Raw genomic sequence first — 15,193 nt, 5'->3', positions numbered from 1 at the left:
TCAAACCTCTAGACCATTAAGACTAAGAATTTCAGAACACATTAGCAATATTAAAAAAGGCAGAATACAAAATGCTTTATGCAAACATCAGCAAACACATCCCACAGCGTCTTTTCATTTTACTATCATTGACATCATTCATGGCAAAAAAGTTAATAAAACAGGTTGGCACTCTTTACTTAACTCCAAAGAGAAAAAATGGATTATCAAGTTAGGTGGTTTATTCCCACCAGGTTTAAATGACAAGCTTTAGGTTTATCCAATCATGTTTGTTTGCAGTGTATTTAATGACAGCTTTGAATCTGCTAGTTTCACACTGAGGAAGGCTGTGTATAGTTAACCAGCCAAAACCGGTCTGTGCACCATTCTTTGCTGTTTTTGATTATGATTATGGTTTATTTCCAATAAATTAGTTTATTTATATTGGGTTATGTTCTGCTGGCTCCTTCTTTTTTTGGTTCTTTGGATTACCTTTTGAGCCGTGCAGTTGCTTCCGTGCATGCTTTACATTTGTTCCAGTGACTTATACTGTAGAGCTCCACCAAATGTATCTAGGCACCAGAGCCATGACTTCAGCAGCCCAAACACATGTTCTATGATTCTGAAACCACACAAAAGACCAGTGAAAACAGCTCTACTTTCCAAAATAAGAATTTAATAAAAACCTTTAGTTTAGTTACCATGCTCTATGATGTTTCTGGTTTGAGCATGTGACTCATTATGGTGTTCCTCCATGTGTGTGTGTGTGTGTGTGTGTGTGTGTGTGTGTGTGTGTGTGTGTGTGTGTGTGTGTGTGTGTGTGTGTGTGTGTGTGTGTGTGTCTGATGGGTGTCATCTACGGTTCCAGTGCATAGCCAGTATTCACCCAGTAAATGGCCATATGGGGTGTCCTCCTAGCAAACATCTGGCACAGCCGTGATGTGTACCTGATATGGGAGTCATGATAATTGCCAGTGTTGCCAGCACACACATTCGAGAAAATTTTCTGGGCATTACACACATCTTGGCAGTTGATGGAGTAGTATCCCTTGTGGTTGATATAGATTTTAGCCTGTTCACCAGGTGGTGCCTTGATGTGTACATGAGTGCAGTCTAAGGCATCCAGTACATCAGGGCAGTGATCTACATGGTAGACCTGTTGCATATTGCTGGTCCTCTCCTCAGAACTACAGGAAAAAATATGTAATTACTGGTATGTATGAGAATAGCATCCAGAAATTGGTGGAGGATCCTGGATGCTGATGCCTGTAACAAACACATCATGGCCCCTGTTGGTCTTTGAAAAGTAGTTGTAGCTAATATTCTAAGGGCTATGCATACCTTATTTTTCACTGGGATGGGTATCCCTTGGTTGTCTCTGAGTTGAGGGTGGCAGAGCTCACAGAGTTCTTGTAAGGTTTCCCCGTCCACCCTGTGGTGCTCTACAATCTCCATGTAGCACCTGAAAAGTTACCCTGGGCCTGAGCACTCTTCTTCTTCTCAGACTAGGCGTATTGTTACCTAGCACCAGCAGTATTGGCTTCAGGGTCTATATCATATGAGTGAATCACACAATTGCGAATGCTCATAATATTCAGCGTACTGGACCTCAAACTTCCCCCCACATCCCCCACTAAATATATATTTCAACTCTGAGATCACACTACAGTGAGGAAAAGGCAAATATTCCATTCTTCACTGTACCGCAATCTCAGGAAAAGCACTTTGAGGTCAGGTATGTTCGATATTATGAGCGCTCGCAATTTGTGTGATTTGCTCATATGATATAGACCCTTGGCTTCAGCCTCTAGCACAAATATATGGAGGAAAGCTGCAGCAGCCCTGAGCATTATGCGCAATTAAAATGTCCTTGTCTGTACGCCAATAGTTTTGAAGTGTTCAGGAAAAGCAAGAATGGAGGATACATAGATGCTTTATAGGTTGTAGAATAGCTGCACTGTGTTAGATGTATTCATGAAAATGCAATTCACCTCATTATATTGTAATTAGCATCTATTAAATACCCCCCACTTATATATTGTAACTCTGAGATTGCACAAACAGAAACACAAACAAAACTCACACACACACACATCTTACATTCCCTCACACACACACATCACAGTCACAACACACACTTGCACACACTAAAGCTCCTAACCAAGACACTTACATAGGTTCATAGGTTCATATGTAGGTACCAGGCTATTGGCCCTAGGGCCTTTATAAGCCTAGCCAAAAAGGTATCCTGGCTTTCGCCACCAAAGAAAATTATTTTCCTGTGCCCCTGTCAAGCAGAACCACAGAAGTGATCCCCATGGTGAATTTCCTATTACCCATCCAATCATCAAAGTTTTTTTGCAGAGTGCTAATGAGGAGCTCTGTTTGACATAGGTAGTCTTTTCCAGAGTATGGGAAGTCTCTGGGATAGGAATCTATCCCTCCAGCATGTTCTGTTTATTATGGTGACAAGGTTTAGGCCCCTAGAGCGTGTAGCTTGGAGGGATTGGGATTTCTTTAATTGGAGCATGTCCAACAGCTCTGGGTTTGACATAGCTTTGTATGTTAACCAAGTAAGCTGAAAATGACAAACAAGTAAAGTACGGTCACTGCAGCACGTCAAAAGCACAAACCAGCGATACTTGGTGAAACTGTTTATTGAAGCACTTTTCGTTTGCTGAAATAAGCAAACTTCTTCAGAAACCATTTTTACATTTGAAAAACATATAAATAGTCACAGCTGCTGCTGTTAAACCAATCAAATCGCTCTCATTACTTAACCGCTTTCTTAAAGCCATCTTGACTACATAAAAGCTTGCCACTAGTAGAATAAATTATACATCTGTCATCACAATCCTAATTGCCTATCTCAAGCAAAACCAAGACTCACTCCTCCAAGAAAAGGAAACCAGTCTGGTGGACCCTGCCATAAACAAGCTATGCAACAGAAGGAGAAAACTAGTACAGAAGAGAGTAAAATCTCAAGAGGGGAAGACATCCCTGATCAGTATCATCAAGAAACTACGACCCCTCATAAAATCATCTAAGGCTAGCTTCAAAAGAAAAATTGTCAAGGACTCCAATGATAACCACAAGGCATTCTTTAGCTATGTCAAGAATCTAAGTGGCAGTTTCCAGATCTGCTCAGAGTTAGTGCAGAATGGCACAAAATACACTGAACTGACTGATATTGCCAACATCCTGGCAGGCAAGTTCAGTGCAAACTTCACCCCCCTCCCACCCTCAAAAGGGCCCATAACCATACCAGAAGAATGTAGTGCCCCTTAAATCATAGACCCTAAGGTTAAAACAGCCCCCTCCAAAGCCAAAAACACAGCATCAATGGGACAGGATGGTGTTCCAGTCTGCATCCTGCATGAGCTCAAAGATGAACTAACCCCTCACCTAAACACACTGTTCAAACTCAGCCTCTCCACAGGCTACATGCCTATAGAGTGGTGCACAGCAATGGTTATTCTGCTCCACAAAGGTGGAGCCATAACAGACACCAGCAACTATTGCCCTATAAGCCTGATTAGCTTGGCCTGCAAGGCTATGGAGCACATCATCATGGATCTCATTAACATAGACATTGGGACCCTCCAAACACTGGACCCTACCCAGTTCGGATTTGTTAAGGGCAGATCATGCCTCCTAAACCTGGTGGACTTCTTTGAGACAGTTACCAAGGCTATAGATGAAGGAAAGGTGGTCGACACAAGCCTATCTAGACCTTGCATAGGCCTTCGACACCATTCCCTATTCTGGTATTATAGACAAGCTCACCAGTCTGAACATAAACCCGTACGTCACAAGATGAGTTGCCAACTGGCTCATGGGCAGAACCCACATGGTAAGAGTTGTGGGAGCTAGGTCTGACTCTAAACCAGTTACAAGTGGCGTTCCCCAGCGCTCGGTCCTAGGACCCCTCCTGTTCAGCATATACTTCTCAGAGGTACAGGCAAGCACAAAAGGACTATGGCTGACCAAGTTCACAGATGACTGCAAACTAGGGGCTATAATTGACCCTCCGGCTGACACAGACATCCTCCAAAAGGGTCTCACTGAGAAAGATACCTGGTGTCAAAACCATGGCCTCAAGCTAAATGCCAAAAAGTGCATAGTCATCCCCTTTGGAAAAAACAAAGTACCCACAAACTACCACATAGGTGATTGCCCCCTAAATATGGAAAATGAAATAAGGGATTTGTGGACCCAAGTAGATAGTAATCTTTCCTTTGATAATCCTATTGCCAAAGTAGTCAGAAAATCCTTCTATGTGGCCCACCTAATCACAAAAGGGTTTGCATACAGATCAAAAGAGGTAATTGTGCCCCTCTTCGCATCACTCATCAGACCCATCATAGAGTACAGTGCCCTATTTGGGATGTACCTTACAAAACACTTGCAACAGCTGGAAAGACCACAGAAGTACCTCATCAAGAGGATCACTGGCCTCAAACAGATGCTCTATGCAGCTCAAGTGAAGAAACTCCAGCTGTACTCGGTTGCATACCGCCTGTTCAGAGGTGATCTCTGCCTGACATACAAGGCCATGTCCAACCCAGAATTGATGGATATGCTCCACCTAAAAAAAAACATATCCCCTCGAGCCACATGCTCTAGGGATCTAAGCCTCACCACAACAATAAATAGGATGTGCTGGAGGGATAGATTCCTGTCCCAGAGACTTCCCATGCTCTGGAACAAGATTCCTGTCTACATTAGGCTGAGCTCCTCAATAACACTCTTCAAGAGAAACCTTGACAAGTGGATGGGAAACAGGAAGTTTACCCTGGGGATCACTTCAGTGGTTCTGCTGGACAGAGGCAGAGGGAGCTAATCTAAGGGGGCGGCGAAAGCCAACACATTCCGGCTAGGTTTATAAATGTAAACACCAAAAATCACGAACCAAGTTTGAACAGACCAAAAATGCCACGGAAACCTTGCTCCAGACCAGTAAACAGCTACAAAAAGCTGACAACTACTCCAACAAAGATTCTTAACGTAAAATTTATTAGTAACGTTTTCGCCTTGTAAATACTCAGCTTCATCAGAGAACAAAACAGTAATGAATTATTTTTTCTTTTAAAACACTCAATAGGAAGTGATGTCAGAAGGTGTGTCAATGACAAACTTTAACTATATTAAACTGAATTACAAATTATGCTAAATAAAACATTGTATCAAAGTTCAATTAAAAAAGGGGGAATACCTAAATGCATAATAATACAGTCAACACTAACAATAATACATAATAGTAATAATCTTATAAATTTTAAACAATAATAGTGTTGTTTTAAAACTCATAAAAATAGGCTTTCAAACTAAAAAATACTTTACCACATAACAGATCAAACCTACTTAAAAAGGTACATTAATTAATTTATTAACTTTACATAATGTTTATGTTACATATAGTAACTGTCCATAAATCCCATTTAAAAATGGACTTGATATACGATTAAGTAGTGCACAAAAGTATATGTATGTATACAAAATAAAAATATATATATATTGTGTATGTGCAGCTTAAGGAAAAATCACAAGTACTTGTACATACTTTAGGCTGCTAAATGTACATGCCCATACTTTGGACTGCTTAACGTAAATAACTTCTTAATTTTAACACTGGTAAAATGTTGCAACTTTCATTTAAACCAGGGTAATAAAATGAATCAGTCCTGAACTGCCATTCTAGTTCTAGGATTTCCAATAGTAACTTGAAAGGGCCACCTCTAACAGGTTGTTTTATCTGGTCGATCGCCATGAATGAAAAACTATGCCCTGGCTGTTCAATAATGTGTTTAGCAAGTGCGTTATTCTCATTTCTGTTATTAATTGCGTAAGTATGTTCATATACACGATCGCGAAGTCTGCGGTCTGTCTTTCCTATATAGAAAGATGGACAACAGTCGCAGATCGCGATATAAACCACAGACTTGCTTTCACAGTTGAGAGGTTTCCTAATGTCAAACTTTTTTCCTTTTACTGTAAATGTCTGCCCTGCCTTTGTTTTGTAACATCTGTTACAAAAACCGCATGGGTACATACCTAACCTCTTGTTGTAAAATTTGCTCGGAATGTCTCTTTGTAATAATTCTTTTAAATTATTATTCCTTCTAAAGACAAAAATAGGAAATTGTCCAAATTTTTTAGTCAAAATAGGGTTGCTTAGTATATAGTCCCAATTCTTCCGTATTATACCTAATATTTGACCTGAATCAAAACTATATGTAGTTACATAACTAAGTGTCACATCAGAGAAATTTTTAGGTTCCAATAAATTTTCAGTTACTGTCACACTTAGTCCTGTAATATGTGAGGGGCTAGTATTAACTATAGTATTGTTCATTGTCAATGTGGTCAAAATTGGGCTATAAAAACCATTAATTCTCTTCATTTCAACCTCTTTGAAAATATTTTTAATAAATTCCAACGGATATTTCCTTTTTAAAAACATATCTATCAGCAAATCACTTTCCTCATAAAATATTTCAATCGTACTGGACATCCTTGCAGCCCTAACAAGTTGACCCTTTACTACGGCTTTTTTCTGTTTCATAGGGTGATGACTAGAAAAATGCAAGAATGTATTACAGTACGTAGGTTTTCTGTATATCCTTGAAACAAAACAACAAGTGTCAAAATCTTTAGATAATTTAACATCCAAGTAATCAATACAAGATGTTGAAAAGTTATAGGTGAATTTAAGAAATTCAGAAGTGTTATTAATTTTGGTAACAAATATTTCAGCTTGTGTCTTATTACCATCAAACAAGATAAAAATGTCATCAAGGTAACGTGTGTAATATCTAATTGGTGCTACTAATTCTGGTGATGAAAAGACGAAATGTTTTTCCCAGTAACTCATGTAAAAGTTCGCTATTACTGCTCCACAGGGGGAGCCCATTGCAACACCTTGTTTTTGCAAAAAATATTTGTTGTCGAACATAAAATAGTTCGAAGATAACACAATATCCATTAATTCCGTAATGACATCAATCTCGCTTCTTGGGACAACCAGTTCACCTAATAGGAGGGCTATCCATTCAAGGGCTTCTTGGTGGGGAATTGAGGTGTATAAATCAACTACGTCAACAGTGAGGAAATTAACCTCAGCACTGAAAGATTGTAAGTTGATAGCCTCCAAGAAGCTCCATGAATCTTTACAAATAAAAGGGAACTGGACTAAGTGTTTGGACAGTAAACTATCCAGAAACTTAGCACAAAAGTAAGTCATAGATGACCTTCCATCTATTAATGCCCTCATCGGTGGGTTAAAAAGATCTTTATGTACTTTTGGTATGCCGAACATAACAGGTAATTTTGGGAATGTTATATCGATATAGTTGTAAGTATCCAAATTAATTTTACCTTCAAGATATAAATCTCGAAAGTACCCTCTTAATCTGTTATGTGCTCCCTGGATCTCATTAAGGGACGCTTCGGCATACGCTGGTGATTCCAGGATAGTGTACATTTTATCAGTGTACTTATCTTGACTAAAAATCACCAGTCCACCACCTTTATCAGGTTTAAGAAGCCTCACGGGCATTTTGCAAAGGTCATCTAACATTTGGAGTTGGTTCCTAGTAGTGTTAAATTTATAAGGTGAATCCCTTTTGAACTTCCTACTAAATAAGTGTCTCAAGTCAACTTTTTCAACATCTTGTATTGATTACTTGGATGTTAAATTATCTAAAGATTTTGACACTTGCTGTTTTGTCTCAAGGATATACAGAAAACCTACGTACTGTAATACATTCTTGCATTTTTCTAGTCATCACCCTATGAAACAGGAAAAAGCCGTAGTAAAGGGTCAACTTGTTAGGGCTGCAAGGATGTCCAGTACGATGGAAATATTTTATGAGGAAAGTGATTTGCTGATAGATATGTTTTTAAAAAGGAAATATCCGTTGGAATTTATTAAAAATATTTTCAAAGAGGTTGAAATGAAGAGAATTAATGGTTTTTATAGCCCAATTTTGACCACATTGACAATGAACAATACTATAGTTAATACTAGCCCCTCACATATTACAGGACTAAGTGTGACAGTAACTGAAAATTTATTGGAACCTAAAAATTTCTCTGATGTGACACTTAGTTATGTAACTACATATAGTTTTGATTCAGGTCAAATATTAGGTATAATACGGAAGAATTGGGACTATATACTAAGCAACCCTATTTTGACTAAAAAATTTGGACAATTTCCTATTTTTGTCTTTAGAAGGAATAATAATTTAAAAGAATTATTACAAAGAGACATTCCGAGCAAATTTTACAACAAGAGGTTAGGTATGTACCCATGCGGTTTTTGTAACAGATGTTACAAAACAAAGGCAGGGCAGACATTTACAGTAAAAGGAAAAAAGTTTGACATTAGGAAACCTCTCAACTGTGAAAGCAAGTCTGTGGTTTATATCGCGATCTGCGACTGTTGTCCATCTTTCTATATAGGAAAGACAGACCGCAGACTTCGCGATCGTGTATATGAACATACTTACGCAATTAATAACAGAAATGAGAATATCGCACTTGCTAAACACATTATTGAACAGCCAGGCCATAGTTTTTCATTCATGGCGATCGACCAGATAAAACAACCTGTTAGAGGTGGCCCTTTCAAGTTATTATTGGAAATCCTAGAACTTGAATGGCAGTTCAGGACTGATTCATTTTATTATCCTGGTTTAAATGAAAGTTGCAACATTTTACCAGTGTTAAAATTAAGAAGTTATTTACGTTAAGCAGTCCAAAGTATGGACATGTACATCTAGCAGCCTAAAGTATGTACAAGTACTTGTGATTTTTCCTTAAGCTGCACATACACAATATATATACTTTTATTTTGTATACATACATATACTTCTGTGCACTACTTAATCGTATATCAAGTCCATTTTTAAATGGGATTTATGGACAGTTACTATATGTAACATAAACATTATGTAAAGTTAATAATATAATTAATGTACCTTTTTAAGTAGGTTTGACCTGTTATGTGGTAAAGTATTTTTTAGTTTGAAAGCCTATTTCTACGAGTTTTAAAACAACACTATTATTGTTTAAAATTTATAAGATTATTACTATTATGTATTATTGTTAGTGTTGACTGTATTATTATGCATTTAGGTATCCTCCCTTTTTTAATTGAACTTTGATATAATGTTTTATTTAGCATAATTTGTAATTCAGTTTAATATAGTCGAACTGTAAAGTTTGTCATTGACACACCTTCTGACATCACTTCCTATTGAGTGTTTTAAAAGAAAAAATAATTCATTACTGTTTTGTTCTCTGATGAAGCTGAGTACTTACAAGGCGAAAACGTTACTAATAAATTTTACGTTAAGAATCTTTGTTGGAGTAGTTGTCAGCTTTTTGTAGCTGTTTACTGGTCTGGAGCAAGGTTTCCGTGGCATTTTTGGTCTGTTCACACTAGGTTTATAAATGTCTTTGGGCAGATAGCCTAGTACCTACTTATGAAACTGTGAACCTATGAAAGTCCACAAATATAGTGACAAATATAGAAAATTCCTAAAACAACCACATTTGACCTAGATTTAATGCAGGAATGGTTAAGGAGAAATTAATTTAAACCAAAAGATGAAAGGCTGGCAATGGCTGCCCAAGATAGTGGGCTATGTACACATGGGGTTACACAGTCAAATGAAAAAGTGGGAGAATCAGACAAATGCAGGTTCTGTAAAACAGAAATGGAAGGAGTTACACATTTATTTGCTGGCTGTGATGCACTCATGGTGAAGGATTGTATACTTAAAGGTGCATCAATGTGACAAGTAAATTGTGTGAGAAGAAATAGCCAGGGAATTGTTATGGCTAGGCTTGTATAGGCTCTAGGGCTGATAACCTAGTACCAGCCTATGAACCTATGAACAAGACTGTTGCACTGGGAATTGTGCAAACACTACAGTATAGAAGTAGATGAGAAACATTGGAAATATGAACTATAAACCATTATTGACAATGATGGTCTAGATCACACAGGATCATCATCATCCAATACCAACAGCTGATAAAAACAGATGCAAGAAAAAGCTAGAAATAGTAGTAAAGGGAAAAAAAAGACAAAAGTATTGTTAATCACTGAAACTGTTATACCCAGTGATTATAGTGTCTTATGCTCTAAGAGACATAAAGTCATAGAATATCAAGATTTGCAACTACACATGGGAGTAATTTGGAAGAATGATTCTGAGACAATTACAGAAGTAGTAGTAGCAGGAGCAACAGAACTAATAAAACAAAATGTACAATCATATTTAAATATGCTACCAATGGACTTAACTCCATATGAACTGTAGAACGTGGCAATAAAGCACCAAAAATCCACAAACAACGAACTGTTAAAGCGAAACGGAATGCAATAAAAGTCGGCCAAAAAGAGTTAGTGCTATTTATTATAAATTACACTTTCAGTTAGGACAGTGCCTAGCCTTCTTCAGACAAACAGTTAAAATATGGTAAACCAATGCCTTTTATCTAATCAAGTCAGTGATGTCATCAATTAAGCAATGTTGTTAGTAACCATAACAACATATTATCGCAGCCTACTTTTATATAACAAGTTATAACTCATTAACTTATAATACAGGAAATGATGAACAAAACCATATATATTCCTATCTCATCTTATGTTTAAAAACACATTTATATGTGTATACATGTTAAAAACTGAACTATACAAATTTAATTACAACATACTCTACTTAAAACACTAAATCAAATTCATACTAAATTAGTCAAATTCATAAAAATACTTATGAATTCCCTGGTTCTCCTTTGTGTGAATATAAGGACTAAAAAGTACCTAATTAAACAAACGCTGCACTAACCAACCTTTAATTCCTGGTTAAACTGTCATATGCAAGAACTTTGTATATTTGCATTGTATTCAATTTTTATCTATTCAAAGTTAGAAGTTTCAACAGACTTTTAATGGAAATACTGTCATTAATCCCTGGGGGCATATGAGCCCTCGTTCGCACTTGCCACTTCAGTTCATCTATTTCGAGCAAAATTTGCCAAGGACCCCCCCGTATGTTCTCAATTCTCTGTTGTAAAACTGTGAACCTAAAGGTGTGTGCAGGAAATTCAGAGCAGTGTTTGGCTAAAGCATTGTTAAAATCTTTCTTCCTTATTGCATAACAATGCTCATATATTCGCTGCCTAAGACGTCTCTCCGTTTTCCCAATGTAAAACACGTTACATGAATTACAACAAGCAGCGTAAATCACACCCTTAGATTCACAGTTGAATTTTCCTTTTATTTTGTATGTGTTGTGGTTCAAAACCACCTGGTTACCAACCAGAATGTGTTTACATTGTGAACATGAACAACATTTAAACGTCCCATTAATTAACCGAAGAGGCCTCACAAGATTTGTTTTCTTCAAATGGAAGCAGCCAAACAGGGAATAATGATTCGATTGGGAATCTCACTGCCCTGGTTCAGGTTCTCCTAGGGAGAGTGGATTCCCTCACACAGAAGTTTGAATCTTCTGGTATTTTAAAATTACCGCTAACAAAAGCTGCACCAATGGGACGTAATGAGCAAGGTAATGAGCAAGGTAATGCAAACAGTAACCGCACTAACGGAACAGAAGGTGGCAACAGCAATGAATTCCGTAGAGACGAACTACAACGTTCCAATTTCCTCAATGAAGGTAACACTGTTACAAACATTTCAAGTAATTGTTTGGCTCGTAACACTGAAATGTTGAATACTAATAACAGACATTTGGCAATAAGGGGTCCTTCTGAGCATGAAACCAGAATGGCAGAGGATACAATTCCCTCTATGGAAACATTTTTGAATGTCCCACATCTTTTTAACAATTTAAACTCTCAAGTTGGGTCTTCAAATAACTTGAAAGAACAGACTGAGAATGTTCTTTCCACACATATTAATGAATTTGACACTAAACTTTTCAAATGTAAAAAACTTCAGTTAGAAGTGTCATACCTACAGGAGTGTGTTCACAAGAAAGTCATCCCTAAAGGGTTACGTCAGTGGAGATATCCTGCAGGGTTAATTGAAAATTCAGCGTTCCATCAGGAACTGTTAGACCTTTTTGACTGACAGGGTCAAGAGTTTTTATTAGCCCTTATCAACTTTTATAACAAAGACATTGTTGCTTTGAAAACCTATTTAGAGACTTTAGAAGTTGTGATAAAAACACACGTTGGTTTTTCAAGATACAAATATGAGTATTGTAGGACATTCACAAGTATTGAAGCCACAATGAACAAACTGCTTATTACTAAGAAAAAGAAACTAAACAGGGATATTAATGATTATGCCAACAAAAGAGCATATCCTAGGCCCCCTCTTCATTTTCAAAAAGTTTCCAATGGTGGTCCCGTTGAAAATGTTGATAATGATGAAGAAACACCAGCCTCTAACAACAATCAAAATAATGATAGTTTTGTAGATGAGGAAGTACAAGGTCCAATTTTAAGGAGAAGTGAGAGGCTGCTTTCTAACAGTAACAATCAGCGAGGTAATAAAAAGCCTAATTACAACAATGCAAGGGAGCAGTCTAACACTGTAAATGGAGAACAAGTCCATAATCAACAGGGTTTTTGGGCTGGCACCAACACTGGACAGAACAACAGGAAGCCCAGTTACAACCAACAACAAGTAAGGAACAAGAGAAGACAACGGAGGAGGTAGCTCCCATTTTAGCAACTGAAGAAATGCCTTCTCTTCATTTGAGTAGTGAAGGGGACTTCACCGTATATAACTACACTTCCTTAGATGTCCAACAGGACATGGTTGACTTTTTATCTAAGGGGCTGTCCTTTGTACCTGCAGTCCTTTGACATAATTAGAACTATAATGGACTTAAAATTGTTTATTCGTAAACTTAATCTCCAAATATCAATGGGACCTATGGTTAGTATGGTGAAAACTTTGAGGGTTTCTAGCGTGTTCAATCCCCCACTTCACCCAGGTTTAAACACCTTTGAGAAGATGTGAAATTGATTTCTGGGCCATCAAAGAAAGTGAATATACACGTCCCGTCCAGTTCAGTCTAACATGTCTATGACGGAACGTGGATTTATTCAATTACTTAAAGATTGTAATACAAGAGTTATGAAGCCTGATAAGGGGGGTGACTTAGTCTTTATGGATCATTGTTTATATGTGGAGAAATTGATGGAACATTTAAACACTCCCAATTACACTCAGGTAACAATCAATGAGGTTAATGTAGCCTATAAGAAGGTAAGGTCAACCTTGGATGACTTGTTTGTGGAAGGTTCCATAGACATTGACCTTTACCAATATTTAAATATGATAGCTCCCAAAACACCAGTACTGTTTGGGTGTCTGAAGATCCATAAGGACATACAGTCCCCCCTTTCAGACCAATAGTTGATGGCCGTGGTTCAATCACATACGCTTGTGCCAAATATGTTGACAGTTTGTTGAAGCCTTTTATTGAAACCGAACCACAGATTTAAAAGACTCGTGGAGTTTTCTTACAAACATTAATTCCTTAGAATACCAACCTGAAGTGTATTTCTTAACCATAGATGTTAAAGATCTATACACAGTGATCCCTCAGGATTTAGGCAAACAATGGGTAAGGGAATTTTTGCATAGTAAGTAAGCAAATGATAATATCATTTATATAATTGAGACCTTGCTTGAAATGGTCTTGAAGAATAATTTTATGTTGTTTGAGGGTATGTTTTACCTGCAGAAAACTGGTGTGGTCATGGATTCTCCATGTGGCACTAGTTTCGCCAATGCCACTATGGCTTATTGGGAAAACAACAAACAAACTACTAGATACCAGGATGACATGTTTTGTATTTGGAATGGAGAACTTTCCATGATACCAGTCTTTATCGACAACATTAACAGGACCACAAGTTTTCTAAAGTTTACTTATAACATAGGTATAACCGCAATCAACTATTTGGACATTTGGCTAGTTAATGACAAGGCTAATAGTAGATACAAAAGTTCTATATATAGGAAACCGGCAATTTATTCAAACTGTTTACCTTCATTTTTACTAGCAACCACCCGTTACCAACAAAAGAAAGCTGTGTGGTCAAAGGCCAGATGGTGAGGGCTGCCCCGTATGATTTTGGATGAATTAGACTTTGAGACTGAATGTGACCATCTGTGTAACATGTTTATTAAAAAGAGGCTATCCTAGTAACTTGTTAACAACAACAAAAAAAGAAGTAGTTTTCAAAAGCGTAATGTTGGTTATTTTATTCCTTTATTAAAAGGACAATCAAGCTCATCTTCTCTCACTCAGTCCTTAATGGATTGGCTAGTCTATCTGGACTTAATTGCCAAATAAAAAAGATGGTAATGTGTTATCAAAGTCAGCTTTTAGTATACATTCTCTTTAGATTTTGGTCCTATTAGAGGTAATAAATAAAATTGGGACCTCATTAAAATGATGATTCCCTTTCTAGAATTCTTGGTTCTAGCCCTAGAATAGTTTTACAGATCGTGGTCAAAATCTTTTAAAGCCTCTTTAGAGAGCAACATTAATAGTAGGAATTCTTATGGGAGAATTAATGGGACGTTTAAATGTGGTTCATGTTCACAATAAACACATTCTGGTTGGTAACCATGTGGTTTTTGAACCACAACACATACAAAAATAAAAGGAAAATTCAACTGTGAATCTATGGGTGTGATTTACGCTGCTTGTTGTAATACATGTAAAGTGTTTTACATTGGGAAAACGCGAGGGACGCTTTTAGGCAGCTTTCTAATATATGAGCATTGTTATGCAATAAAGAAGAAAAGATTTGAACAATGCTTAGCCAAACACTGCTCTGAATTTCCCTTTTACACTTTTAGATTCACAGTTTTACAACAGAGAATTGAGAACATTGGGGGGTCCTTGGCAAATTTTGCTCAAAATAGATGAACTGAAGTGGCGAAGTGCTTGCAATCGCAGGGCTCATATATGTGCCCCCAGGGATTAATGACAGTATTTCCATTAAAAGTCTGTTGAAACTCCTCAACTTTGGAATAGATAAAAATTGAATACAATGCAAATTATACAAAGTTCTTGCATATGACAGTTTAACCAGGGAATTAAAGGTTGGTTAGTGCATGCTTGTTTAATTAGGTACTTTTTAGTCCTTATATTCACTGTCAAAGTAGAACCAGGGAATTCAAAAAAATTTAAATTTGTATAGA

This window comes from Protopterus annectens, chromosome 7.part0 (assembly GCF_019279795.1).
Source record: "Protopterus annectens isolate FY-2018-M chromosome 7.part0, PAN1.0, whole genome shotgun sequence".
Classification (NCBI taxonomy): domain Eukaryota; kingdom Metazoa; phylum Chordata; order Ceratodontiformes; family Protopteridae; genus Protopterus; species Protopterus annectens.
This window is presented reverse-complemented; position numbering follows the sequence as displayed.